The sequence below is a fragment of the Triturus cristatus genome, chromosome 3_1 (genome assembly GCF_964204655.1).
Source record: "Triturus cristatus chromosome 3_1, aTriCri1.1, whole genome shotgun sequence".
NCBI lineage: Eukaryota > Metazoa > Chordata > Amphibia > Caudata > Salamandridae > Triturus > Triturus cristatus.
The window spans coordinates 670633751-670661739 of NC_140583.1; positions in this window are offsets into that span (position 1 = coordinate 670633751).

Below are 27989 nucleotides of genomic sequence, written 5' to 3' on the forward strand. Positions count from 1 at the left end.
TAAGCCAGAAAGCCTGTGGCGGCCTGTGGCGGCCTGTGGCGGCCTGTGGCGGCGAGTCTCCTCGGGGTGGGTGGCAGGGAAAAGTCCGCCACACCGCATAGGTTTTTTGCTAAATTCCGCTTTCCCAGCAGCGTGCGGAGTTGGCAAAACTCCACATACTCCGCTGGTGTAGCAGAGTTCTGTGACCGGGGTTAATTAATATATCAGGACTATAGTTCTTTAGCTGTGATAAGAGCTGTAACGTGGCCCTGTACATGTAACATTCTCAATACATCCAATGCAAGAGCATGCTTCCCTCAGGTATCCTGGCTCCCTCTGAGAAAGTCTTTGTTTGAGAATGTCCACTTGCTTGTGACACTGAAAAATGTATTAGAACAGCAAACTGATTGACAGATAAACGTGAAGGCGTGAATATATTGTTGGGGAAACTTATGCAGTAGAGAAAAACAATAATTTCAGAAACCAATTCCCTGGATCTGATTACCAGTCCGAAGGATGATCAGGTTTTAGAGGCAACACATCTGCTGAAGAAATCTGCAAGATGTGTGGTCCACTGGGTAAATTGTTTATTTTGGAATCTAGTAAACCTGAGTTCTAATGCTAACTTCAATACTTAAGAGAATTAACATTAGGAGACATTGGTAAAATCGCTATATTTCTCACAACTGTTCATTAAACTGCAAATATATATAGTAGAGTACATGGATTATAAAATATTCAAAATACGTAAAAATGTAGACTGTGCCGTAGAGTATGTCCCAATAAAAGGCTCCCTTGTTCTACACCACAGGCGTTTTTCGACCTCATCACATCCAAAGCGCACTAAATATACACTTACGTGTACATCCCTTGATGATCTAGAAACTAATGCTGGGCTGAAAACATTATCCTGACGATGATCCCAAGCTCATTTGAGATCCTTGTGGTTATATCAAATATACAAGTCGGGTTGAATCAAAGAAGCTACGCTCAGCATTATGCCCATATTTAGAATTCAAGAAATGTCTTCCCAGAGATAGCCATTTAGCAAAGCACAGGAACAAGAACAATACATTTTGAATTGCTGCAGTTAAAGCTTATTCTGACACTAGATCTGATAGTGTTGTTTTTATTAGGAAGATTTGACAAAGCCATAACCAAACACATTAATTTAGAATACTTATTTAACATATTTAATTTCATTATAATTTGATGTAAAATTATAGTTCCAGGGATAGGTGTTTGTGTCATATTTATTGATTAATTCAATATTGATTGACAGAATTAGAGGCTTATATTCTGTGAGCATGATCATTTCTAATAAATGAATTTTGTAACACCTTCCCATTGAACAGACCCTTCAAAACCAGGTCCAATTACATCAATAATTGTGGATAAAAGCAGCATCTCTCTCGAATGGACTCCACCAGAACACATGAGTGGTGCAACATTCACTTACAACATCAACTACAATAGCTCACAGGGAAGCTGGAACGTCAAAAGCACCAGTGAATTTCTCAAACTTGAGAACCTCATATCTGGAACATTGTACACATTAAGTGTAGTGACAGTGGCTGCCCATCAGTATACAAGTTCTCCTTTGATCACATCTTCCTGTACAGGTAAGTTGTGGTGTTATTGTATGTATGTTGCATCCAATTGCCCCTGTCATTCTTTAATTACTACCTAACCTTAGAGTAGAACTGATTGTTTTAAGCATACAATTTAAGTCTTGTCGAGCCTCTGTTTGTACTCTTCTTTTGTCAGTCATCTTCTAAGAGCATACATGATAAAAACTCCTGTGCCCCCTGCTTCTTTAAAGGTACTGTATTACACCGTCTAATGTGACTTTCCTTATTACGTCTTCACAAATGTAACTGTGATTAACACTGTTGGCCTTTATTGACCAAACAACTGTCCCAATGAGGAGCAGTGGTGGCGGATGGCATTTGAAAGTGGTGGGCGTAAAAATTCTGGATGAGTGGCCTGTGGCGAACAAGCTCAGTGAGCCCGACTGTCAGAAACGGGATACAAGGGTAACATTTTGAAAAAAAGTGGGCAAATGTTGCATTTTCAAGCAAATTTGACAAAGCAAAGAGGTTAATAAGGCAGTTGCAAAAAAAAGTGTAGTTCTGACATCAATAAAGAGATTTCATATGATAACGATGTAGGTAGCTGCCTATTCAGAATAACCACAGAACTTCATAACTTACTTTGAGATAACAATGCTGAGAATCACACAGATTTCCTTATTTATTGATATACCTTTACAAATGAAATCTACTGAGTAAATACAAGGGGCCCGATTCACAGAACTAACTTAAGACAAAATCCTAAACTTACTACTTTTGGTATTCACAGAAGTTAGGATTTTGTCTTAAGTTTGTCTTAAGACAAACTTAAGACAGACTTAAGACAGACTTAAGACAAACTTAAGACAGACTTAAGACAGACTTAAGACAAACTTAAAACAGACTTAAGACAGACTTAAGACAGACTTAAGATAGACTTAAGTTAGGATTTTGTCTTAAGTCTGTCTTAAGTCTGTCTTAAGTTTGTCTTAAGTCTGTCTTAAGTCTGTCTTAAGTTTGTCTTAAGACAAACTTAAGACAACATCGTAACTTCTGTGAATACCAAAAGTAGTAAGTTTAGGATTTTGTCTTAAGTTAGTTCTGTGAATCGGCCCCAAGGTATTGTGATTTGTTGGCCTGGACACAATGAAACACCAAGGAATAAACATTAAAAGGCAGTAGGGCACCCTACAAGGCACTGTACATCTCATTTAGGGAATGAAGAAATATGCTCACATCACTCCCATCCTGATGATGAAACTCCATTAGCTCCCTTTGCTGGTCCACTACATCATCAAAAGAGCTGCATAATTTACAAACATTGCAAATAATGCAGCTGTTGTTAATGAAATAGTTTTTCTTTTTGAAAAACATTGCAGTAAATCACTGTGTCACTGTAAACATGTTTTTGGGGTCGTTAATTAATGGCACTGTAAAATGTACTTGCCCTGTATAGCAGGCACATTTCTAAAGCCTGTAAATAAATGAATACGATGTTTTGTGGCTGTGTGCACCATAGCATTTTGAAAACTTTTGTATGGTACGATATCTGTGTATGTGCAAAGGTGCATAAGTCCACAACCTGCCGGTGACTGGCAGCATAATGTGTGGGTCATAGGGGCAGGGCCCAGGGCAGTTTGGCAGGCAGTGAGGCACAGTGTATGGGACGAAAGATGATATCTGACTTCTGCATGTAAATGTATGCACAATGTGTATGTGTGAGACAGGCAAATGTGTGGCCGTGGCAGTCATCACCTTGATGTCCGTTATGAACCAGAAGAACCCAGTCACACTTCAGACCTCCTGCAAGACAGTGCATCATGTTTGATAATATTTCATTTCACACACACTGCCTAATGGCCAGCAGCAGTAACAGTCAGACTCCAGAGAGACAGTCAAATGCTTGGCCGCAGCAGTCATTGCCTTCATGTCGGTATGCCTCCGAAGAACCCACTCACATCTTGGATGTCCTTGAGGGCAGAGCATCATGCCCACAGCCCACTTGCAAAAATCAGATAATATATGCCTCAAGCAGACCCAACCCAAATGTTGACAACTTTGACAAGTAAGTTATGGAAGAATTAAAAAATGCATTGCCACCTTACTTGACATTGGCAATTATGCATTTAATTCTTACGTAACTTGTCAGCCAACATTTTCATAAGAAAGAGGCAGGACAGATTCCTTGCTCCTGTTCCTGTGCGTCTCACAAGGGGAAGATGCTATCAAGAGTAACTTTTCCGGGATAACGCCACGCTGTGCCTGCGGTTGCTTATGCATATTGTCCTTTATCAGGTGCACTCCAGACAAACAGTCTAAAAGCTGAATTTTATGCTGGCACCGAGGAGGTAGATGTCATTGCTGCCTTAAAGGCAAGACAGATTCTGTCACCAAATCTCCTTTTCTGCATCACCACTGCACTTCCATGCCTCAGCACTCTCTGCGGCAAACAAATGACTCGGTTTATTCCCACTTCCAGCCTTCCACCCAGGGGGGTGGGTGACAAAGTGATTTGGCAGTAATAAGTAACAATACAGATCATTTTGTCTGCTTGGAGCAGAGCCATCTTCCAAGAGTTAAGAAGGGGCAAGATGGAATTTCTCTGACTTTGGTTAAAGACCCAAATGCAGTAATTGCAGGAAAGCCGCATTTCAGTGAATGTGCTTTTTACCCAAAAGTGCAGCTCTATACAGAATTTCATTTAGCAATTTTCCTTTCAGGCACGAAGATGACTGTAAACTATAATATTTATATAAAATGTGTAGATTTTCTTCATGCACACTATGTTTACACACACTCACATTTGATATTATCACCCGCAGGCCTACATCAGCGAGCAAAGGCGGTTTGGGGATTTTAGCTCACAGGCCTATTACAGCAAGTATGACATCGTTTTTAAGCACTGGGATTGATCCCAATGGGCCTAATTATGATGTCGGGTGGAAAGCCTCCGACCAGCTGTTAGAAGCTTTCCGCCTGATATCGTAGGTTTCAGTCCAACCGGCATATTAAAAGGATGGCGTTCGCAATGAAGCCTGCGGGGGGATTCTGATGAGCTTCCGATGGACTCACAGAACCCCTCAGTGCGTCGGAAGGCACCAGAATCTCCTAATGACGGCGGAGCCAGGCTCTGCTCCACTTTCAGGATTATGCTGGCACTTTCTCCTGCCCTTTCATGGCGGTCCACCATCCATAAAAAGGCAGGCGGAAGTGACTTTGGGGGGCCCAAAGCTTGCCCCCCTACCCCCTGGTCCTCCGCTATGGGATCTGGGGGGCCTAAACATCATTGCACTTTGTAGCAGGCACCGTGAGGTGCTTTCTATGCGGTGCAGGGATGTTTCCAAATATCCATTTTGCTATGGCAGTTTGTGCTGAGGGTCTTAACGCCCGCACACAAGCTGCCATAGCGAAATGGATGTTTCCAAATTGTGAGGTCCGCTACTATGTCTGCCCGACATCGTAATTTGGCCCATTGTGATTTATACATATTCACTGACAGTAATAAATTAATTTTGCCACATGGCTGTTGCGAATGACACGCACTGTGCATGCGTTCATGACATTATAAGTAGCATTATTTGCATGAATGCGCTTTACCCTGACAAATAACCCAAATTAAATTAAGTCACTTCCTTTTTTGGTTAAGTCCAATGCTGCCAGAGTGCACAGTCACACATATTTCCATAGCAGCAGCACCGTAAACAAAACACTGGAAACCCCAGATTCAGTTATCTGCTGAATCATCTATCCGAGACTTGAACCGATGCATTACAACTGCCTCACACTATGACACAGACACACTTTACAAAAGATGCATCATGCATGCAGGCAAGGAAACCACTAGTGCACTGTGCACCACCAGACTATCCACCAGCGGCATTCCTCCATCTAAGAAGCACTCAGATCTCAGCTCCTACTAGTATCCCACTTCCCTCTAAACAGCAAACACTGGCTCCTGCTGTGGTTACGGTGTGCTTCCTTCCGATTAAACACAGTAGCACAACATTGTCCCTACAAATTCCTATTTTCTCATCAAACACACAGCTCAGCCAATATACAATATATATTCACCATCATCATTGAGGGCAGGGCAGGATATGCGCAGCAGTGAAAAAAAATAATCCTTACCGCTTGACAGACAGTTTATCTGAATTCCTGATCAATATGTGCGCAACTGTGGCAACAGTGCCAAAGTTATATATTTAATAATGACGACACTCACTCACTCCACCTCCTGGAAGTTGGGAAACTCTAGTTAGGTAAGGTGCGTTGTACCTCCAGGCGATCATCGAACTTGTGACCACCAGCTCAGAGTTCATTGCACAGTCCCTCCCCTGCGACTCCTGAGTCAATCCAAATGCTGCTCCCTTGCTGTTTCTGTTAGGAAACAGCATGAGAGCAGCACGGGTATTGGCTTGGTGAGGCATTGCCAACTCTCTAAAGGAGGCTTGGGGACTGCGGCAGCAATCCCCCAGGCTCCTATCATTGTGCAGGTAGGTGAGGGTTCAAGTGTGCATACCGGGCTGGTCGGAGCAAGGCACCAGGCCACACCGACATGCGCACTTCAAACTAATGGTACCCAGAACCTGACGTGTCAATCACTGCCTCAAGCAAGCTCCAAGTTCCCCCTCAACTCGCCCTCCCCCTGTAAAGAAACTTTGCCCGGGCCATGCTGCTCACTGCGTCCCAAAAAGGGAAAAATAATGCAAATTGTTATAATAGATTGTGGACATTCCCTGTTTTCATCACTATATTTTCAGTTAAGAAAGATGGAATGAGTGAGAAAGTCATCCTTTTTATCTGGTCACCTCCATTTATTTCTGACTGATACTCGTGGTAACTGACTCTGACTGTGCCCTGGGCTCTGTTACCAGGCCCAAGGCCAGTGCTCTAATGAAAAAGGTACATGGTAATTAAGTATAATTACAATTGGCAATGAGAGACCCCATAGTCCCTAGTATATAACAGGGCAAGGAGGATTCAAACTACCTATAAGTCCCAACTATATAAAATAAGGTTGGGGAGTTTAGAGGCTCAGTAGACTTCCTGCACTGGAGTGTGCACGGCTGTGCACCTATTGTCCTTTTTAAAGGCAGCCTTGCTTTGCAGAGTGTCTTGAAAAATAAATTAAATTAGACTTTGGTGGTACAGGTACTTCTAAATTGGTAATCCTCCTTATTTATTTACATATTATTAACCCCTAAGGTCTCAGGTGGGGTACCTTGGAACTATAAGCTGGGATTTTATCAATTTTGTTTTGTATGTCCAGGTGAGGGAAAACTGCCAAATTTGATTACCCCAATTGTAGATTATTAGCTCCATAGCCAACATTGAAATATTTCATTAACTATTGCTAGGAAGGAGCTAAAAAATTTGGTTCAAAGAATTAAAAGATTGGCAATGATAAATCCAACTACTTGCCATGGAAATGATCATAACTAATTCAGAAAAAACGTTATAGAACATTCCTTTCTGTGAGACAAAATCCAGCCTTCTAGTGGTCTCTCCTGATTGGCCAGCCTTAACATGCTTAGCCAAACTGCTTTGATGAGGTGATAAGTTGCTGTAGAGAGCAGAGGTTATATGATGGAGAAAACTCTACAGTTGCAGAGGGTGGGACATAAAAGGGGCTGGGTAAATCAAACTGGGCTTGAAAGCGAGAGCAGAACAGTGAGGAATGCCAGACCTACCACCCCCTTCTCCTGTACCCCGAGCCAGATGGCAGGCTTAGGAATGGCATTTGCAGACGGTCTGAAGGGGGGAGTGTTAATAGAAATGAGCCACTCCAATAGGTTGGTTTAGCTAGCTCTGACGCTGTTGGAGAGGTATCCTCCATGTTGAATTTTAAAGTGCAGTACTTTGTGGGACAAGAAAATGCCACACTTGGGAGGAAGCTGTCATGCAGTTGGGTGGCATTCGGCACCTCATTAGACAGGGGTACCGCCCTGCTTGCTGCCCCAGATCATTGAATAAATATGTCAGAGTTGCATAGCAACTCCGGTTTGCTGCCTGAAACTACAAGAAGAAGGATTGACCTGCTGGAACCCTTGTCTGCACCACACAGGATTGCTCTCTGAAGGACTGCTCCTGTTGCACAAATGGAATGACAGTCCTGATGACTTTGCCATGCTTCAAAAATGATTAAGGAGTGGAATCCCTGAAAACAATAGGTCAACAGAGCTTCCCTGCAACTTCTCCCTCAAGAAGTTCCCAGCCTGGAATGCATTGAGTGGACTTTTAAGGAGTTGGCCAAGTGTAGTTCCAAACTTCCAAGGACCATCTCAGAGCTTCTAGACCCTTGGATTTGTGTTTTGGACACGTTGGACCTTCAAGAGAAACTTCAGGAAGAAGTTCCAGAAGTTTAGAGGAAATTTTGGAAAAAGCTTCATAAGTGGACCGGCACGAGGTCAAGAGTCAAGCCAGATACATTCAACCACGAACCAGCCTGGATTTCAGGTTTGTCCCACTGAAAGCTCCAGAGCTCCAGACTTTTAGGATGGATTTGACCGGGCCTCTCTAAAAATCAATCCGACAACGTCGCATCAAAATCAGCCTGCTGGAGGGGACTGCACGACGTCAAGAGAAAATCCTAGAGTAAAGTTTCTAAATGTGAAGTTAACATTTTGATTGGGCCTCCCACTTAGTGTATCCACCAAGGGCTCCTTTGTGTTCGGCCTCAAACTTTGACTTTGTGCCGGTCTAACGTGACCAGATGTCCCAGGTTGGTGCTATATATTTTTAAGCACTTAGGGCCCGATTCCGATTTCGGACAAAAGGGCTCCAAACGATGGTCGGAGCCCTTCCACCCGCATCGGAATGTGCTGGCTGGATTCCTTTCCGACCGAGCTATTCCAATGGGCTCGGTCGGAAGGGAATCAGACTCGGATTTCCGGATGGCTTACGACGGGGTCTGACCACCCGCCGTCTGAAAATCCTTCAGTACACCCCTGGGCCCCCTATTTACGACCGAGGGAGTACGATTGCAGATTTTCACTGCCTTTTCGTGACGGTGTTTCCGGCATGAAAAGGCAGTCGGAAATTGTCTTTGGGGGGCCCCAGTAGGGCCTCCTATGGTGCCCCTCCGTTGATCCCTGCACCCAGTGGCAGGCACCTTGCACCCCTCCATTTCACAATGCGGGCATGCATTCTGCTCGGAATACATGCTCCCATTGTGAAACATACGAGTGTGACCGAACAGGGTTCGGTCGCATCATACTTGCAGGGCCGTAACCGGCGACAGGGGGTCGTTCGGTCATGGTTCCTGACCGATGTCAGACGGACTCAGGTCCGTCCGACATCGGAATCAGCCCCTAAGTGGTTAAAGTTTAAAAATTCACATCTCCGGTTCCCTATATTGGATTTTTGTTGTTTTGGTGTCATTTTAAAGATAAAAGTATTTCCTATGTTTTTAAATTGGTGTGGGATTTTTAGTGTGTTTTGTGTCTTACTCATTTAATGTATTGGTGTTTTTAAATGCTTGACATACCCGCCTCCTAAGTTATGCCTGCCTGCTCGCAGCCAGCTACAAAGGGTTGAGCCAGGGGGTAATGATTTGACACTATGAATGGACCTAATTTTGCATTGGTAGCCTTATTAATAGCAGTAGGTTCATACTTATACCTACCCCTATTAATAATCTACCTTCCAACAGAGGGCCCGATTACTATTGCTGTCAAACTGCAACCGACGGCTCATTGGTTGCAGTCGGACCAACATTTGCTGCTGCGGTCAAAACGACGCATTACAATGGGTATGGTGGGAGGAACTGTCTAACACTTTCCGAAGGGATCAAGGAGCCCGTCAGTGCATCGGAAACACCTCATAATCGCTTAATGACGGCGGCTCTGCGAGCGGGATTATGATGTTGGTTTCTGACAGCCATTCCCTGATGGTCTTACCGACATGGAAAGGCTGTGGGAAAGCAACATTGGGGGCCCCAAGCAGGGCCCCCTTCCCTCCTGGCCCTCTGTATTGTGGCCTGGTGCTCCCCTACACATCCCTGCATCATGTGGCAGGCACCATGAGGTGCCTGCAGGGATGTTTGAAAACATCCATTTTTCAAAGCAAGCTTGTGCTGCAGGCCTTTTCCGCCTGCTGCACAAGCTTGCATTGAAAAATTGATGTTTACAACTGCCCTATGGGCGGTCTCATCCAATAATGCATTCGGAACCACCAACCTGAGGTTGGATGGTCCCAATCCACAGCGGTGATGTCCACCCGACATTGTAATTAGCCCTAGAATGTTTCTTGACTCCATTGTAAATTTGTGATATTTCCAAAGAAACGACTCAGCCTAGCAAATATGTACATAACCCACAAAATAGGTCCAGAAAATGAAAGAATTTATATACTCCTTCTTACGTTACTCCTAATTCTTTCTATCCAAATATCATCGTCCATTTAAGTAATTGTATTATTGTACAAATATTTGAAAAAGTGTGGTTTTTCTTACTTTCTCTACCTTTGACACTGAAACAAGTGCTCTTTGGGCAAAGTAGGTCCATTTGTTCTTATCAAGTAAACGTGTGCCTTGTTTGCATAATTTGTTGCATTGTTTAGCATAGAAGAAAATATAAAATCATTATTTCAAATTTCCAAAATAGATAATTCAGCATGTCAAACTACATCAAAGACGCACCCCTGAGAGACAGTAAACACTGTTATTGATTGATTAGGGCAATATTTGTAAATCAATTGTCCGTACTTAAAACAGTAAATATCCTGCTTTACATGTAGAAAACACCCAGACCATCCGTTCTTTCAACCAAGGCATGATTTCATCACGTTAGCATCAACTATTTCATTGAACTAAAATGTTCTGCATTACAAGGGTTAGAAATAAACATTTATTGCACATTATTGACATTACACACATCACACACTGTGTGAGAAAGGTGTCGTCACATTCAACCATTCACTTCAGTCATAAAATAGTACCAATGCCATTACTGAAACAGGTGAAAATAAAAAAAATAAACTTCAAAGCGCTAATACAGTTTCGAAAATGGCTGTAGGTGCCTTTCAGTACACTCTTCCACAATTGGAATGCACTTAAATATTACAGTCAAATAGTATAGCCATAATTGCAGGCCGCGAAAAAACAAGAATTTGGAAAAACAAAAACTGAACAAAAGATTGTACAATGTACAATGACATAACTAGGGCCCCAACCCTTTCCCCTGAGCTCACATCCTGATTATATCGGTTGCCATACTGGGCTGTGTGGTGGACATAGTAATGAGAGTAGACTGTCTACTATACTCATGTCTTATTTCACCTGGGGTCTAGGATTCCATGAAAATCCTCTGGACGACGGCACGCTGACCCTATGCCAAGGACAATACCCACGGTTCCCTATACGTAGGGAGATTGGAGAATGAAAATAATCCTAAGCAGTCCATGAAGCATCCCCCTCAGTGAAGGTCCATTGTGATCCCCCACTTATAGACTCATGCCCACAGTTTGAATAAAGTGTTCCACACGCACAATGTGAGATTTTGCAATACCCAATTTATTGTCAGGGGACAGGTAACTTGCGCTGTTTTCCTGCACTATGGCAAACACAGACATTTCCCCTAACCTTCCACAGCCTAGAGAAAACTACCAGGATAGATGCAGACTGGTTTAGGGAAAGCAAGGTGGGCCTTTACCATCAGAGCTAAGACTCCACTCCCACTAGATCTATTGTGCCTTAAATCTCTTGACTGCCATAGCATTAGTGCAGGCCACAGAAATTGAAAACAGCCATTACAATGCAGCCCTTACCACGCATTACCATTACAACATGGCCTTTACAGCTCAGATACGTTATCACGCAATACCATTACCATTCAGGATTTTACAACACATATGACTTTACCACGCATGCCTTTACAACGAATATCATTGTAATGGTAGGAATGGTAAAGGCATATGCGGTTTAAATATAAGTATTAGGTTAGTATTAAGCGTTTATATATGTATATATAGGTGTACATATGTTGAGGAAGCATTATCAAAGTTGAACAACAGGGATTGTTACTGCACCAGCAACATTTTAGCATTGAGAGTAATATACAATGACTTCTATGACAAATTGATAGCCTGGAAAAGTGTGGGTCTCCGAACAACAGACAAATACAAATTCATTAGAAAAGATAATCCCAAGGTTCCCAATATATACTTTATTACCAAAATGCACAAAAGCACTGTGAAACCACCAGGAAGACCGATTATATTGGCACAAAATAGCTTCCTGGAAAATGCTTCAATATACACGGACTTCTTTTTACAGGACCTGGTACAATATTTGCCCTCTTATATAAGAGACACTAGTGACTTTATTTTAAAATTGAAAGACTTCAGTTGGAAACAGAACTATTTGCTAATGACCCTTTACGTTGTGTCCTTACACATGTGCATTAATCATAAGGATGGACTACGGGCTCTAGAATTTTATCTTGGAACAAACAAAACTGCCCTATCCCAAAACAGTGTAATGTTGATAAATATGATCAGTTTCTGCTTACATAACAATGTGTTTATGTTTGATAAAACTTACTACCAGCAAGTGCGAGGAGTGGCTATGGGGGCCAGCTTCTCACCTAGCTATGCCTGTTTATTCATGGGCTGGTGGGAGAGGCTGGTGCTCAATGTCACTCACAAACAATATATGGTGAACAATGTAAAGTTGTTATATCACTTTATTGATGATCTGTTCATTGTATGGGAAGGGTCTGAGGAGGAAGCTACAGAATGTGTTGCAGCCATTAACAAAAACAATATCAATCTTAAATTCACCTCCACTGTTAGTGACAAAAACATTCACTTTTTGGACGTGAAATATAGAAAATAATATGATTGAAACAAGAATCTGCAGGAAGGAAACAGCTGGAAACTCGGTGTTACATTCCACGAGTTTCCACCCGAGGCACCTGGTCGAGAGTATCCCTATGGGGAAATGTAACGACTCAAACGAGTCTGTAGCAACCTCACAGATTTAGCTGTTGCACAACAAGAACGTAAGAAAAGATTAATTTCATGAGGATACTCAAGAAAGACAATAGAAGCTGCCATAAACAAATCCGAGAAAAAAGACAGATCACTTCTACTACAAACTAAAAAGATGAAAGATCAAACTGAACAGCAACAACCATTGGAAGTAAGATCAACACAGTCATAGGGAAAAAATTACCATCTAACGCTGGAGTCACTTATAGAAGAGCTCCTTCCATCCATAACAGTTTAGTAAGTAGCAGTCCAGAAACTAAAGACTAAAGAAAATGGTGGGTAAAAATAGATTTACAAAATGCAAAAGTTGCAAGGCATGCCAATATGGCACCAATAAGAAAACCTACAAGATGGCGTTTAATGACAAATAATTTACCATCAGTAAGCCACTCAATTGTAAAACTGAGTATGCCATATATGTTTTGGAATGCTCTTGCAACCTCAAGTATGTGGGAAGCACTAAGCTTCCTTCGCACAAGAGAATTTTGCAACACATCAGGGCAATCAACAATTATGATCAATGGTACCCAGTTGCCAGAAATTGCAGGGAGATACATGACGGCAACCTTAAAGACCTCACTTACTATCTAATTGACACTATTCCCACCCATGAATAGAGAGGGTGGTGACAGAGAGGGACAACTCAGGAAGTTGGAAACTAGATACATCCTCAATTTTGACAGCAAGACCCTGGGAGGTTTAAATACAACTGAGGACCTATATACCTGTCTTTAGTGACTGCACAAGGCGGCATGAACTTTCAAATTATCCCCTCTGCCAAGTGGGATACCCCTTCGGTGCAAACCAATATGAAAATAGAGGAGAAAAAACCTTTTCGAGACTCCAACTAGAAGGGGAAGAGGAGAGTCAAAGTCAGTAGAAAAGAAAGTAGTTGCAAGAGTATTTTACTTTAAATAATGAAGGCCGCCCAACCAACTTTAACCAGCAGAGCAGTGTTTTTTTTAAATCTCAGAGCACCTACAAATTTCAGATACAATATTATGTTGCCTAAAGGAAGACTGTGTATCTTTCACAGATAGGTGAGCACTTGCACTTTTAGAAAATAGGTCATTGAGTAGGAACAGATGGAACCTGGGTGAGCCCAGAGTAGGACTCGTGAAGCTGTTATTAGGAACTATCGTACAGTTGACACCACGCATTTAAGCGAGGATTTTACCACCAAACAGAAATTGCCTTTTTTTATTTAAAAAATGCTTGGCTTCTTTGAAAAGATTTTTTAGATTGGTTTTCACAAAACCATGCAGCCACTTATACACCAACAGACAGACAGATACAGACATTCACACAGTTTAGTCACTAGTCTGCAGTAAGATACGTTTAATGACTCACTTATAGAGTCAGTCACACACCTAGAAAATCATCCATTCACACACTTATACACCCACTCATTCTTCCATGGGTCTTTCCCTATATATATTAAACATATTAAAACTCTACAGAAACACAGACTCACTGGATGATGTCATCAGTGATGTCATTTGAGATGTCATCAGTGATGTCATCAGTGATGTCACTGACCATGTCATGAGTGATGTAATATGTGACATCATCAGCAGTGCATTGCGGGGGCGCGCGAGTCATAGTTAGCTGAACTAACTATAACGGGGGAATTTCTAGGGTTTTGTACGAGGGAAATGTCCAGCTAACTATAACACCCCTGAAACCTATGGTTTTTTCAGTGAATTTCCAAGGTTTTTTAAATGGCAATTCCAAACTATAACGTGCATGATACCTATGCTTTTTTCGTTGAATTTCAAAGTTTTTTTAAATGCTAATTCCTATCTATAATTTATCTCTAAAGCTATGATGTTTAATGATTTGCATTGAATTTCTAAATTTTTCAATTTCAGTGTGTCAATTCCTTTAATTATGTTTTTTAAAATACTTTTTCATTACCTTTTTTTTTACTTATTCTTTCAATGAATTCTTTTAAAAATTAAAAAATATTATTTGTTTTTATTGATTTAAAAAAAAACAATTGTTAATGTTTTAAAATATATTTTTATATTTTTTAAAATAATTTTTAAACTATATTTTCAAAACTTTATTTTTTATTCTTTTTTCCCTTATTTGTGGGATCAGCGCACCCTATGCGCACCGTTCTCGATCCCTACGTGAAAGCATCCACGTACGGTAAGCTTTGGGTACGTGTTTGGTGCGCGATTGCAATGCGACCGGTACGCGACTCCAAGCCTATACGTGACACGTACGATGCACGTTACGCAATGCTTGTGCGCTTCCGCGATGCGTCATGTGCGTGCAAGACGCGGTGGGTGCGCGATTCCCACAAAATATTTAACATTTAAAAAAACATATATATATGTATTTCATGTGAATATTAATTGAAGACAAACTCTAAACTACTCATAAAAGTAATATATTTTTACATCTAATCCTATATTCTTTTTAAATTCAATTTCGCGGATGCGCGATGGGTGCGTGCTGCGTAAGCGCACGGTGCGCAGATCCCATGTGACCTGAAAAAAAGAGATTTTATTGGTTCATTACACTTCCTGTTCTAACTATTGAAAGACCCCACCCATTTCAATCATTCTTCTTTGACTTTCTTTGGAGGAGCATCTCTTTGCAGAGAAGAAGCTTTTTTGACTAAGTTTTCACTTAGCTCAAACTTTTTTCTTAAGAAACAATGGCTTCAGGGCAGCAGGCATCTCCTGGATCTCCTCATTCATCTGAGGGTGATTTTTTGGAAGAGCCAGCACGCACACCACGTTTTTCATCTGTGGTGTGGAAATTTTTCACGTATCCTGAGGGGCAAACAAAGACCAATGCCACCTTGGTGACCTGCAAGATCTGCCAGAGAGTGCTGTCCCATGGGGATCCAAACAAAAAATATTCCTGCGGAACTGCGAGCATGATGAAGCATCTGAGGACCCTTCATCCGGTAAACCATGCTCTGGAGAAATGCCGCAGAATGAGTCGTTCCTGCTCCTTCGGATTCATCGCAGCCAAGCACTTCAAGGGTGGATCCTTCTGCACAAAATGTGGACATCCGTCCACAGTTCCAATACTTGAAAGTGCTCTACATAAAATGCACTGCTATTTTATGCTACGGGGAGCAGTCTATTGATCTAATCTGCCGCAAGCAAGAGAGTCACCATTGATAGTTTTTTTTAGTTTTTTTTGCCTGAAGTTCATTGTTTTGTTCCTCCAGTTCTGTTTTTTCCTTTTTTTTTCTCAAGAAAATCCCCAATTTTTTTAAATTGTTCAAAAAATTATAGAAAAAAAAAGTTCTTCTAAGAACTAACTTTCCTGGTTTAAAAAAAGAGCTATATTTGTTTGTTGGTGTGTGAAAGTTTAGATGAACGTATGTGTAGAACGTAATTGCCTGAATGAATGCATTAATAGCGTATGGTGAATGTATAAGTGCAGAACTATGAGGAAGTGCTGCAGCATCACACAGTAACCTCTTTAACTGCAGTGTGCTGTAGTACTTACGAAGCACAGGGATGCAACATATGTACATAAATATGTTGCACATCTATGCTTCTCTCTGCACGGCTGCTTAAATTGCAGCCATGTGGTGACACAGGCACCCTTGCACCATAGTGGAAGGATATCTGTGTCATGTGCTGTTTGTTTTTGTGCAGAAAGACACACCTTCCTGCACAAAAACAATCAGTAAACGCATTTTTCTCCTTCAATTTATGCTGAACATTTTTAGCATGCATTGAAGATTTAAAAATGAGGAGAAAAGAAAACAATTCTCCTTGTTGTGCTTTCGTACAACAATAAGAGAATGGTGCAGCATTCACACACATATCGAGATTTATGATTTCTGATCAATCTGGAGATGTGTCTTGTTCTATGGGTATTCAGTGCAATCATGCACAACAACACTTATAGAACAACCTTTCAAAGCAAAGTGGTATGTATGATGAGGTTGTATTTAAATGGAGTAGAAAAAGTACACAGAGCGCCTTTTCCTCTCTTTGTAAATATGAAAGAGTGTCTTGTGCAATAACTATGTTACAAAAAGTGACATATTTCTGTTTTAAAATTGCTTTCAAATGATAGAAGGTAAGCACAGAGTTTTGTCTGCAAAGATGGTCAAACAAGAATGATTGAAATGATTGCGGTCCTTCAATAGGTACAATGGAAAATATTATGAACCACTCAAATCTGTTTTTTTGGAGGTCACATAATATCCGATAACAGAGAGATTTCAAAACTACATAGGTATAAACAGAGTGTTTATAAAAACTTGTTCAATCTTTGTAGGTTCTTGCAGATCTGCCCATTCTGCATATTAATACTTAGTTAAACTTACCTTCACAGTAATAGAAATTAAAAATGGTATACATTTTTTTCAGATTTTTTTTGCAATGTAAATTGATGTAAACTGCTTATTTTAGAATTATGATCTGTAAAGTAAAGAAAAAATAGTTATAACATGTAATAATACATTTTTTACAACACAGCATAATTTCAACAAAGTTATTTGTTCGACTATTTTATCGATGGCTTTCATTTTTATAATTTCTTCAATTTCCAGTTTCAATAGTTCTTCGTTGAATATGGAACACTCGCGTAGTGTTGGCATTAAAAAGATCATTGATTTATTTTCAGCAATTTTCATGTACACTTTTGCAGGAACTACATTTTCATTCGGAAACACATTGCAAAGTAATCGACTCTCCAAAGCTTGTTTGCCATGTTTTGTAAGAATTCCAATTCTTATATCTTGAAGAATACTTCCATATTCAGCATCATTTGTCTGTCGCATATTTGTTGTCAGTTCTTTGTATTCATAATTAGTCCAAATGTTCACATTACCAACACTACCAAGAGACTTTCTGGTATCTTCATGTGCAAGTGTTTTAAATACCGATTGTCCTTTTACCGGAGTCAGTTGCACTAGATCTCCAAAAACTATGACGTGTTTTCCTCCAAATAACACGTCATACTCTGTTTTAAGAATTTGCTGCATTCTTAAATGCACAAAGGCAAGCATCAAGTTTGAGACCATGCTCACCTCATCAATAATGAGAAGTTTCATTTTCTTCAGGACTCTTGAAACTTCACAACAAGCTTCTCCAGATAGTTTGTGGTATTCCAATTTGTTCTCATGCTCTACTGGTAGCATTAGTAAACGATGTAAAGTATTTGCTTTAATGTTATGTGCTGCCAACCCAATTGGAGCAGTGACAACACAAGACAAATGCGACTCAGTTGTTTTCTGCAGATAACTTGTAATTACTTTAATTAAGAAACTTTTTCCTGTTCCAGCTTGACCACTCACATACATTCGGATAGGTTGAAATGATGTACATGAGCACCCTTTCTTTTCACGAAGTAATCCATGGTCAATCTGCTCTTTCACTTGTTGATATATTTGTTTCTGTTCAACATTTAGTTGTTCTTCCAAGTTTCCTTACTGTATTACATCTTCTTGAGCTTGATACATTGCTGTTTCCACCTCATTCATGGCAGTTGCTGCTTCATTTTCAACAATTGGGTGTCCAAGTGGATCTTGACTCAGTGCAGCAGAACTTTGACTGTCTTGAGAACTGTCTCTAGCAATCTCAGCTGCAATTGTAGCTTCTTGATCAATTTCATCATTCAACATTTTCACATAATTTGCAAAAGCACTGCATTGTATGCTATCTTTACAAGCATTAAATGAATCTTCATAGCTCTGAAAATATCCAAGTAATTCCAGTTCTGAACACCATGGTTTGAACATTTGCAAAAGTGCTAAATAGTAAAATTCCCTTTTGTCAGCAGTGTCGCAACTCAGTTTCCTGTCCTTTGTTTCACCAGACATCCTTCGGAACCAATCACTGCATATTTTCCATCATTGATGTTCTCTGTAGTATTCCGTTTAAAAGTGTAGTTTTGCAGCACTTCATAGAGACACATGTTCTCAAGATGATGACTTCTGTTTGGGTAATATGTGTCCAACATATTCGTTTCCAAAATATCTGTACTTTCTGGTTCTTTTTCTGCTAAATATTCAATTTCTTGAACAGATTTCAGTATCCAATTTCGCATTCCTGCAAGACCTAGAGTCACCCAAATGATTCTTCTTCTTTTGGAATATAGACTTGCAGATGATAACTGATCTGAACATTCATATGTTCCAATTTCACGATGTGATAACATCTTCAAACTGAAACTGTATAATTTCTTACTTAGAGTCTTCTCGTGAGAGATCTCTTCCCACATTTCTTTCAATTCAGTCTTTTCTGATTTAGTAATGTAGGACGTTACATATCGAGCAACAGCAATGGAATTGTCCGCAACATACTGAATATCCATGTTAGCGTTCCACATGGATAAAATAACTGGATTGTAGTCATTTATGTATTTTGATTCTTCGCTTCTTCTTAAGTTGTAGGTATTTTTCGGAGAATTTCTTGTGATGGTATGTTGCATAGCTGACATAAAACTGTTCACTCTTCCTTTGGATAATACAGGACGTGGAAATCCAAAACAACCGTTGGTATAGAACTTATCCTTTGACTTGTACTTTCGTCGACAGTATTTTCCACATCGATGGCTTTGGAATTGTAAGACTTGTTGTTTTAAGTTTTTATTTTCTCTGCTATTGGGTACAGCACATGTGGCATAATCTTCAATGAAAGACAAAACAGTTTCATCTGAATCTGTTCCAAATTTGGGTGCGTCCTTGATCCATAACAACATATGTATATGAGGATCACCTCTTGCTTGATACTCCTTTCTCCAAAAGAAATCCACAACTTCTCCAAGAGGAAGATTATTTTTATTGCAGATGAAAGACATCATAGCTTCAAATCTATGATTGAAATATCTGCATACATTAACAGGATCCAAAGAGCACAATTCTCCAGGTGTCTTGTATTCAATATTTTTTATATTGGATTTTGCCTCTCGAAGAAATTTAAGTAAATCATCCTAAGCATACTCAGCACAGCTTAGTGTAACAAACCATGTAGGAGTTCCCAAGTTCCGTAGCATACATTTCAGTTCTCCATGACGACGGTACCAATATTCATTAGTCTCACGCTGACATGCCAACAGATTAATCAACTGAGATTCTAAATGATCATCTCTCTGATGCACTTTATCCATAAAATCCTTTGCAGTTACATTTTGAAGATATATTCCAGTTTTTCAAATGTGATTTACTGCATATGAAAGTCCAGACAAGTCACTTTCAAACGGAAGATGACACATATAACGGATACATTGTCGAAATCTTGGATCTTCTGCATATAATCTTGTTGTCCAATATTCAGATGCAGGAATCTGCACAGCACGTTCATCATATCGTCCATCTTTTCCTGTTGGAAACAACTGCGGGAAACAACGAGCTTCCAAGCTCTCTTCCCATACACTCATGGGACTTCCTGTTGCTTTTTTCATTTGGAACAACTCAATCGTATTCCCCATCACCGCTTTGGAACGAAGTGGATGTACACTGTAACGTTCATAGATTTCTTCACATCTGGACATGTCCACTTTTTCTATTTGTCCACTTAATGTTTCAGTATCTTCTGCTAAATCTATTTCTTCTTCTCCTACAAACACATTTCTATAGTACTCATTATTTTTTAACAGATACAATGATGCCTTTGCACTTTTCTAACATCCACTAACTCTTGCCAGATTTTCTTATTCTTAGTAGGAACACCATTAACTAGAATGACTAGTGGCTCATTTTCTGCATGGTCTACACCAATAGTTTCAATATTTTTCCTTTAATCTAACGGTAAATCCACAACTCTTCCTTTCAATCCTCTTTGCAACTCTGATGGAGGTAATTTACCTGTTTTAGGCTCCATACGAACAATAGCCTGAAATGGGTGAACACACTGAATGAGAATAGACTCATAAGTATTTAAATCTATCAGCTCTGGAGGAATAGCAACCAACTCTAGATTATTATGAACAGCTCTAGCAGGCATTTTATTCTCATCTAATTTGTTATAACAATATTTGCAAATACGCTGCTCAGATCCCAAATCAAAGCAATCCTCTACCAACAAATAAGTTGCAAATTCCATCCACTTATCATTATCTTCTATTTCACTTTTTAAATACAGATTGACACCCCTAGTCTGATTTTTATAGTGACTTCGCCGACAACAAATACAAGAAACATTTGGTCTTTCACCTGAAATTACCTTAAACTTTGTGATTTCATCCTCAATTTTTTTTGTTAATTACGGGTTCTACATTGTTTTCAAAATTTTGTTCTACTAATGTGTCAGTTTCTGCACTCTCTTGCTGAGGACCAAAGTAACACAACTCAATATCATCACAAACCTTCTTCACATCTGATACTGAGCCACGCAAAAGAGCACTGTTCAACTCATTTAACTTTAGTGCTGGACTTTTCGCATAATACAATCTTTTCACTAACTTCCGCATTTGAGTATGATGTACTGCCAGCATCCTGAAATGGTGAAAAACACTTTGACAAACTTTCCTAGAAAGACAAGCCAGAGAATGACCTTGCAAACCAGTATTTTTTCTCACTCTGCAAGGGTCTAGTCCTTGCAACACCTTAATCTTTTGTTTAACACTTTTTTTACTATATGCTCGTAAAAAACTACATAATTTATCAATATATTCCTGTTGTACACTACAAATACTACTGCAATCCCAAGTGTACACAGGGGGTTTAGGACGTCTCCCTAGAACTTCATCAGCTATCTCTTCTTCTGCATTTCTTTCAACCATTTTCTCTTTCTCATTTGGACAACCATCTCTAACTTCATAACCTCTACCACTGGTGTCAACTGCATACAGTAATTTTTTGCTCTGTAAATAACTCTCTTCATTAAAGAAAGGCTCTGAACTGGAACTGTGTTTCCATTCTCCCAAAAAAAATCACAACATTTTTTTCTATTAATTACTCTTTTCCTCCTACTTTTGGCCTTCATTAAATAGATTGGTTTATCTAGTGATCGAATTATGTTTAATACTAAAATAAATAGATTCCTTTTTACTTCAAAAGCCTTTTCAACAATGTTTTCAATATGCTTCTTCTTTTTATAAAATAGAGCTCTCTTTTTATATTTCTTCACATCTGTCAGAACCATTACCGACAAGAAGCCTTCTATCTGCACTATCAGTGCCCATCAACCAATGAGAAATAAAAAGATCCTAAGAACTCTGACTTGGAGCAAGGCCTGGGAAGTATGGAACCTTAAGATGGCCGACGCTCTGGGAGAGTTAACGTTCTAGTCTTTCTCATTGTTCCAGAACTCTATGTGAAGCGCTCAACTTAGAACGTTGGCGCACTTCACCTGAACCCGTCACCCTAGCAATAACCTTGAGTCCGAGTTAGTTTTAGTGAGGGCATTTCCCGTAGTTACCTGACAGGAAGAAATTCTGAAACGTCTTCCCTGAACCGTAGCAGTTTCGGAATTCGTGTCTGCGTGTTAAGTTTCTCCTCGAGCCTACCGCTCCTGAGGTAGTGTTCGGCTGGGGCTCATGCGCAGTTCAAGAAGGAGTCTAAGAGTTCCGCAACTGAAAAACAGTACAAGCCGCCACCTGTCTGAGGGAGGAGAACCATAGTCTGAGAGTCACGCGTCAGTGAGGCGCGTCTGTTCCATTCGTTGAGAGACATTTGACTGGAGAGTCAGTGAAGAGTTCGAAGTTCTACGAGAAGCACCAGAGCTAAGTCTTGAGTCTAAACTCACACCGTGTAAATGTTATAATGTAAATAAGGAATAGTGTTGTAGTACTTACCCAAGTTCTTCTCTCTACGAACTGTTCCTGTGAAAAAGAAAAAGAACATTAGAAATAGAAACATTCCTAAGAGTGAAAGATAGGTATGATGTAGCTCCTGGGAATTAAATAGATTGTTGTGAGGTATAAGAAAAGACCACTAACTATTGTGTTAACATTAGGAACTATTAGAAGAGAGATACGGAGCAGAAAAATAGCTGTCCAAATAGAAGAGAAGCAACACTGGGTTTACAAGCTGGTATGTAGAAGGGGCTAATAATACAAGACTAAAAGATACAAGGAGGAAGGAGATTAAGTAGAACTAGTAAGTCTAATGTTTATTCAGCCTCCTGAACGATCCAACCAGAAGCCAGTATAGCAGAAAGAAGACCAAACAGGAAGCAGTCAACCAGTGGCAGTCTCTTCTCTTCTCTTTTGTTATTTTATCCAATCCCCCTACCCCCTCTGGAGAAGGCATTAACGCATCTTTTCATAGTGCTGCGTTGGTGGTTCTTGGAGGTGGTGTTGGGAAAAGGCATCTCTGAAGTGCCCACGTATTGATTGCGCCCGAACAGAATGGCTGAAGGTTTGGAGTTGCAAAAATTAGGAGAGGTCTTACACATAATACAAAAAGAATTAACCGCAGTTAGGGATGAAAACAGGGGTTTGAGACAGGAGGTAATGGACACAAGGAGGGAAACAGTCGAGCTGGCAGCTAAGATTTCCAGTTTTAATCCGACATCCAGTTTGAAATTCCCAGACACAGAAGGTGAACACTCCACTTCTAGTGTAACCACACATGTAGTTCATTCTCTATCCCCTGTTATTCCTCTAGCCCCCCCAGAAAGATTCAGTGGTGATCCTCAGAAGGCTCAAATCTTTTTGACGCAATGCTCCCTGCACTTCATGTGTGGTCCTTCGATTTTTCCAGACGCACAGTCCCGTGTGGCCTTTATTTTGTCATACCTTAGTGGAGATGCCGCTAGTTGGTCCATGCCCTTAGTCACCAGAGACGATGCTCTTCTTTATCACTTTGAAGATTTCAAAAAAGAATTTTTGAGGATATTTGATCGCCGAAAGATTTCTCAAGCCACAGACAAGGAACTTTTAGAATTAAAGCAGGGGAACAAGGATCTTGTAGCATATCTAGCTCAATTCAATAAATTGGTGGTAGAAACGGACTGGCCGGAATGTAAAAGAGCAGCAGTCTTCTATCGTGGATTAAAAGACGAACTGAAGGATGTTTTGGCCCAAATTCCAAATCGACCTACCGATGTTTCAGCCTTAATCGATTTGATTTTCGTCAAAGTGAGAGGAGGGGTGAAAAGCGAAAGGATTTCAAATTTAGTACACCGAGATTCGACAGAACTAAGAATGACTCAACAAAGGTACCAGACAGTCAATCTGGAACCGAGCCTATGCAGATTGGAGTAGTTCGGGGTCCTCTGACCAAGGAGGAGAAGGAGAGAAGACGGCAGAATAATTTGTGCCTGTATTGTGGAGGAAGTGGACACTTTGTCAGAATTTGTCCCAAAAAGCCAAAAATGTTCTCAAAGGAGAAGGAAAACTTCACGCACCACCAATCGGAGGAGTTGGGTTGGTAGGTGCTGAGGATAAGGCAACTCCGGGAGAACATCATATCGCGAACACTTTACAGTCTTCATCTCCACACCTTGTAATTTCAATGAAAATAAAGTTCAGGAATGTCATTTTAACTGAGGTGTCAGTCATGATTGATTCAGGGGCAACAGGAAACTTCTGCGATATCAAATATGCAGCCAGCATCGGACTAAGACCAATCTTGAAGTCAAGAAGTGAACCAGTAAGAGCCGTAGATGTAACTAATCTTTCCTCCGGACCAATCACTAGTCACACGGAACAAGTAGAATTAACCTTTCAAGAGGAACATCGCAAACTCATCCAGTTCAATTTGATCGATGCTCCTCAGTTCCAGATTATATTGGGCCTGCCGTGGTTAACGGAACACAATCCAAGTATCGATTGGGGAGCGAGAACTGTGAGGATGAATTCTGATTTCTGTAAAGGCAACTGTTTTGACCATCTCGTGGAAGCTAAGGAATCAGGACCAGCAACCTCTTTGAGTGAACAAGAAATTTCTGTGTGTGTGATCCACACTGGTGAAATACCATCTGAATATAAGGAATTCGAGGAAGTGTTCAACGAGATTGAGGCACAGAAGTTACCGCCACATCGGCCATTTGACTGCAGGATAGATCTGGAGCCAGGCGCTCAATTACCTTGTAGCAGAGTGTATGCCTTGACAGAAAAAGAGAATGAACACCTGAAGGAATACATTGGGAAATACTTGGCCAACGGATTTATCCGTCCATCTCAGTCTCCGGTCTCCTCCCCTTTATTCTTTGTGCCCAAAAAAGAAGGCGAGCTAAGAACCTGTATTGACTATCGAGCCATTAACAAAGTTACCATCAAGAATCGGTACCCTCTTCCTCTCATCTCTGTGCTGTTAGACCAGGTAAAGGAGGCACAGATTTACACAAAACTAGACCTGCGAGGGGCATACCACTTGATCCGGGTTCGAGAAGGGGACGAGTGGAAAACGGCGTTCCGAACAAAGCTAGGTTTGTACGAGTACCAGGTCATGCCTTACGGCTTATGCAACGCACCAGCAGCCTTCCAACATTTTATAAATAGTGTCTTTAGTGAGTATATCGATCAATGCGTCATAGTATATATCGGCGATATATTGATTTACTCCAGAACTGAACAAGAACATCCAGGCCAGGTGAAGAAAATTCTACAAAAATTGAAGGAGAACCACTTGTATGTTAAATTGGAAAACTGTGCATTTAGTGTAAAAGAGGTGGAATTCCTTGGATTCGTGCTCACACCGTCTGGAATCACGATGGACATTAAGAAGGTTAAGGCAGTTCTAGAATGGAAGTCTCCAAGTTGTGTGAAAGAATTGCAAAGCTTCATTGGTTTTGCCAATTTTTACTGGAGGTTTGTGAATGAATTTTCGCACAAATTAGTTCCCCTTACTCGATTGCTCAAGAAAGGAGTTCCTTTTGAGTGGTCCGAGGAGGCAGAAGAAGCCTTTATGTCTCTTAAAAAAGAGTTTACCTCTGCACCAATTCTATTACACCCAGACCCCAGTGAACCCTTCTATTTGGAGACGGATGCTTCGGATCTAGCAATAGGAGGGGTCCTCTCTCAAAGACACAAGAAAACAGGACAGCTCCACCCAGTGGCTTACAGATCGAGGAAATTAACACCAGCTGAAGTTAACTACACCATCACAGAAAAAGAGCTACTGGCGATCAAGGACGCTTTCCAGGAGTGGAGACACTATCTATTGGGAGCGAGACATACCGTGACCGTGTTCACGGACCATAGGAACTTAAAATTCCTGAAATCTGCAAAAACCCTTACCCCGAGACAGCTAAGATGGTCGTTGTATTTCGCGGATTTTGACTTTGTGATCACTTTCCGACCAGGAACTAAGAATGGAAAGGCTGATGCCCTGTCAAGATTAAATATGGAAAAGCTTGAAAACGATCAAGAATCAAAGACGATCATTCCCGAACACCAAATACTTGGGGCGGTGAGTCAAGAGACCTTCGAGGAAAAGGTAGCAGGAGCAATGTCACAGAAAGAAATGCATGATTGGGCAGAGCAAGAACCTTTCCGAAAAATTCAACATGGACTACCTTGGCATGAAGAAAAACTGTATCTGCCTACTCTAGAGCTTCAGCAATTAGTTTTGGAGAACAATCATGAGAGCAAATTAGCCGGACATAAGGGCATACAAAAGACTGAAGACCTGATTAAAAGAAACTATTGGTGGCCACAAATGACTAAAGACATTCACTCTCATGTGAAGGCCTGCGGGGTCTGTGCGCGAGGAAAGTCGGAGAGACAGTCACCTAGGGGGTATCTCCAACCTATGCCCACACCCCCACATCCCTGGCACACGGTTACTGTAGATTTGATAGTGGACTTGCCTTCCAGTCAGGGTTTTAACACCATATTAGTATTTGTAGATGCATTCACCAAGATGGCGCATTTTGTTGCATTAAAGGGACTTCCGACAGCTAGAGAACTGGCTCACCATTTTGGCATACACATAGTGCGAGCCCATGGTGTTCCTCGAGTGATTATCTCAGATCGGGGTTCACAGTTCCTATCTCGCTTCTGGAAGGCCTTCATGGACAGTTTGGGAATAGAAACCAAATATTCCACTAGCTATCACCCGGAGACAGATGGGCAAACAGAGAGAGTCAACCAGGAACTAGAACAGTATTTAAGGATGTTTTTGTTAGATCAAGAAGGGGATTGGCCAGAGTATTTGTGGGCTGCAGAGTTCGCACACAATAATGCTAAAAATGTTTCTACGGGTTTTTCCCCTTTCTATTTAAATTATGGTAGGCATCCAAATGCTTCTGTAATTGGTAAAGAAATCTCAGTCCCAGCTGTGCAGGAAATAGTACAAAATTTAGCCCAAGTCCATCAGACTGCCACTGATAACTTAATACAAGCCAAGCAGACATACAAGAAATATGCTGACAGGAAAAGAAAGGAAGGTCCTAAACTACAAGTAGGAGACAGGGTTTGGCTAAACGCTAAAAATCTCAGACTCAAAGGAGATAGAAAATTCCAAACAAGATTTGTAGGTCCTTACCCCATAGAGAAAGTAATCAATCCAGTGACTTACCGTTTGACCTTACCACCTGAAATGAAAATTCATCCTGTGTTTCATGTTTCCTTACTAAAAAAAATATCCTCAGATGTAAGAATGAACCTCCCTCCAAAACCTGTGCACTTAGAATCAGGAGTTCAGTTTGAGATAAAAAGAATTCTAGACTCTAAGAGATCTAAAGGAACAGTTTACTATTTAGTGGACTGGAAAGGCTATGGTCCAGAGGAACGATCTTGGGAGAAATGCTCTGATGTCCATGCCCCCCGTTTGATACGATCCTTTCATCTAAAATTTCCTCGGAAGCCAAGATTGGAGGGACCTCCTTTGCGAGGGGGTACTGTCAGAACCATTACCGACAAGAAGCCTTCTATCTGCACTATCAGTGCCCATCAACCAATGAGAAATAAAAAGATCCTAAGAACTCTGACTTGGAGCAAGGCCTGGGAAGTATGGAACCTTAAGATGGCCGACGCTCTGGGAGAGTTAACGTTCTAGTCTTTCTCATTGTTCCAGAACTCTATGTGAAGCGCTCAACTTAGAACGTTGGCGCACTTCACCTGAACCCGTCACCCTAGCAGTAACCTTGAGTCCGAGTTAGTTTTAGTGAGGGCATTTCCCGTAGTTACCTGACAGGAAGAAATTCTGAAACGTCTTCCCTGAACCGTAGCAGTTTCGGAATTCGTGTCTGCGTGTTAAGTTTCTCCTCGAGCCTACCGCTCCTGAGGTAGTGTTCGGCTGGAGCTCATGCACAGTTCAAGAAGGAGTCTAAGAGTTCCGCAACTGAAAAACAGTACAACCCGCCACCTGTCTGAGGGAGGAGAACCATAGTCTGAGAGTCACGCGTCAGTGAGGCGCGTCTGTTCCATTCGCTGAGAGACATTTGACTGGAGAGTCAGTGAAGAGTTCGAAGTTCTACGAGAAGCACCAGAGCTAAGTCTTGAGTCTAAACTCACACCGTGTAAATGTTATAATGTAAATAAGGAATAGTATTGTAGTACTTACCCAAGTTCTTCTCTCTACGAACTGTTCCTGTGAAAAAGAAAAAGAACATTAGAAATAGAAACATTCCT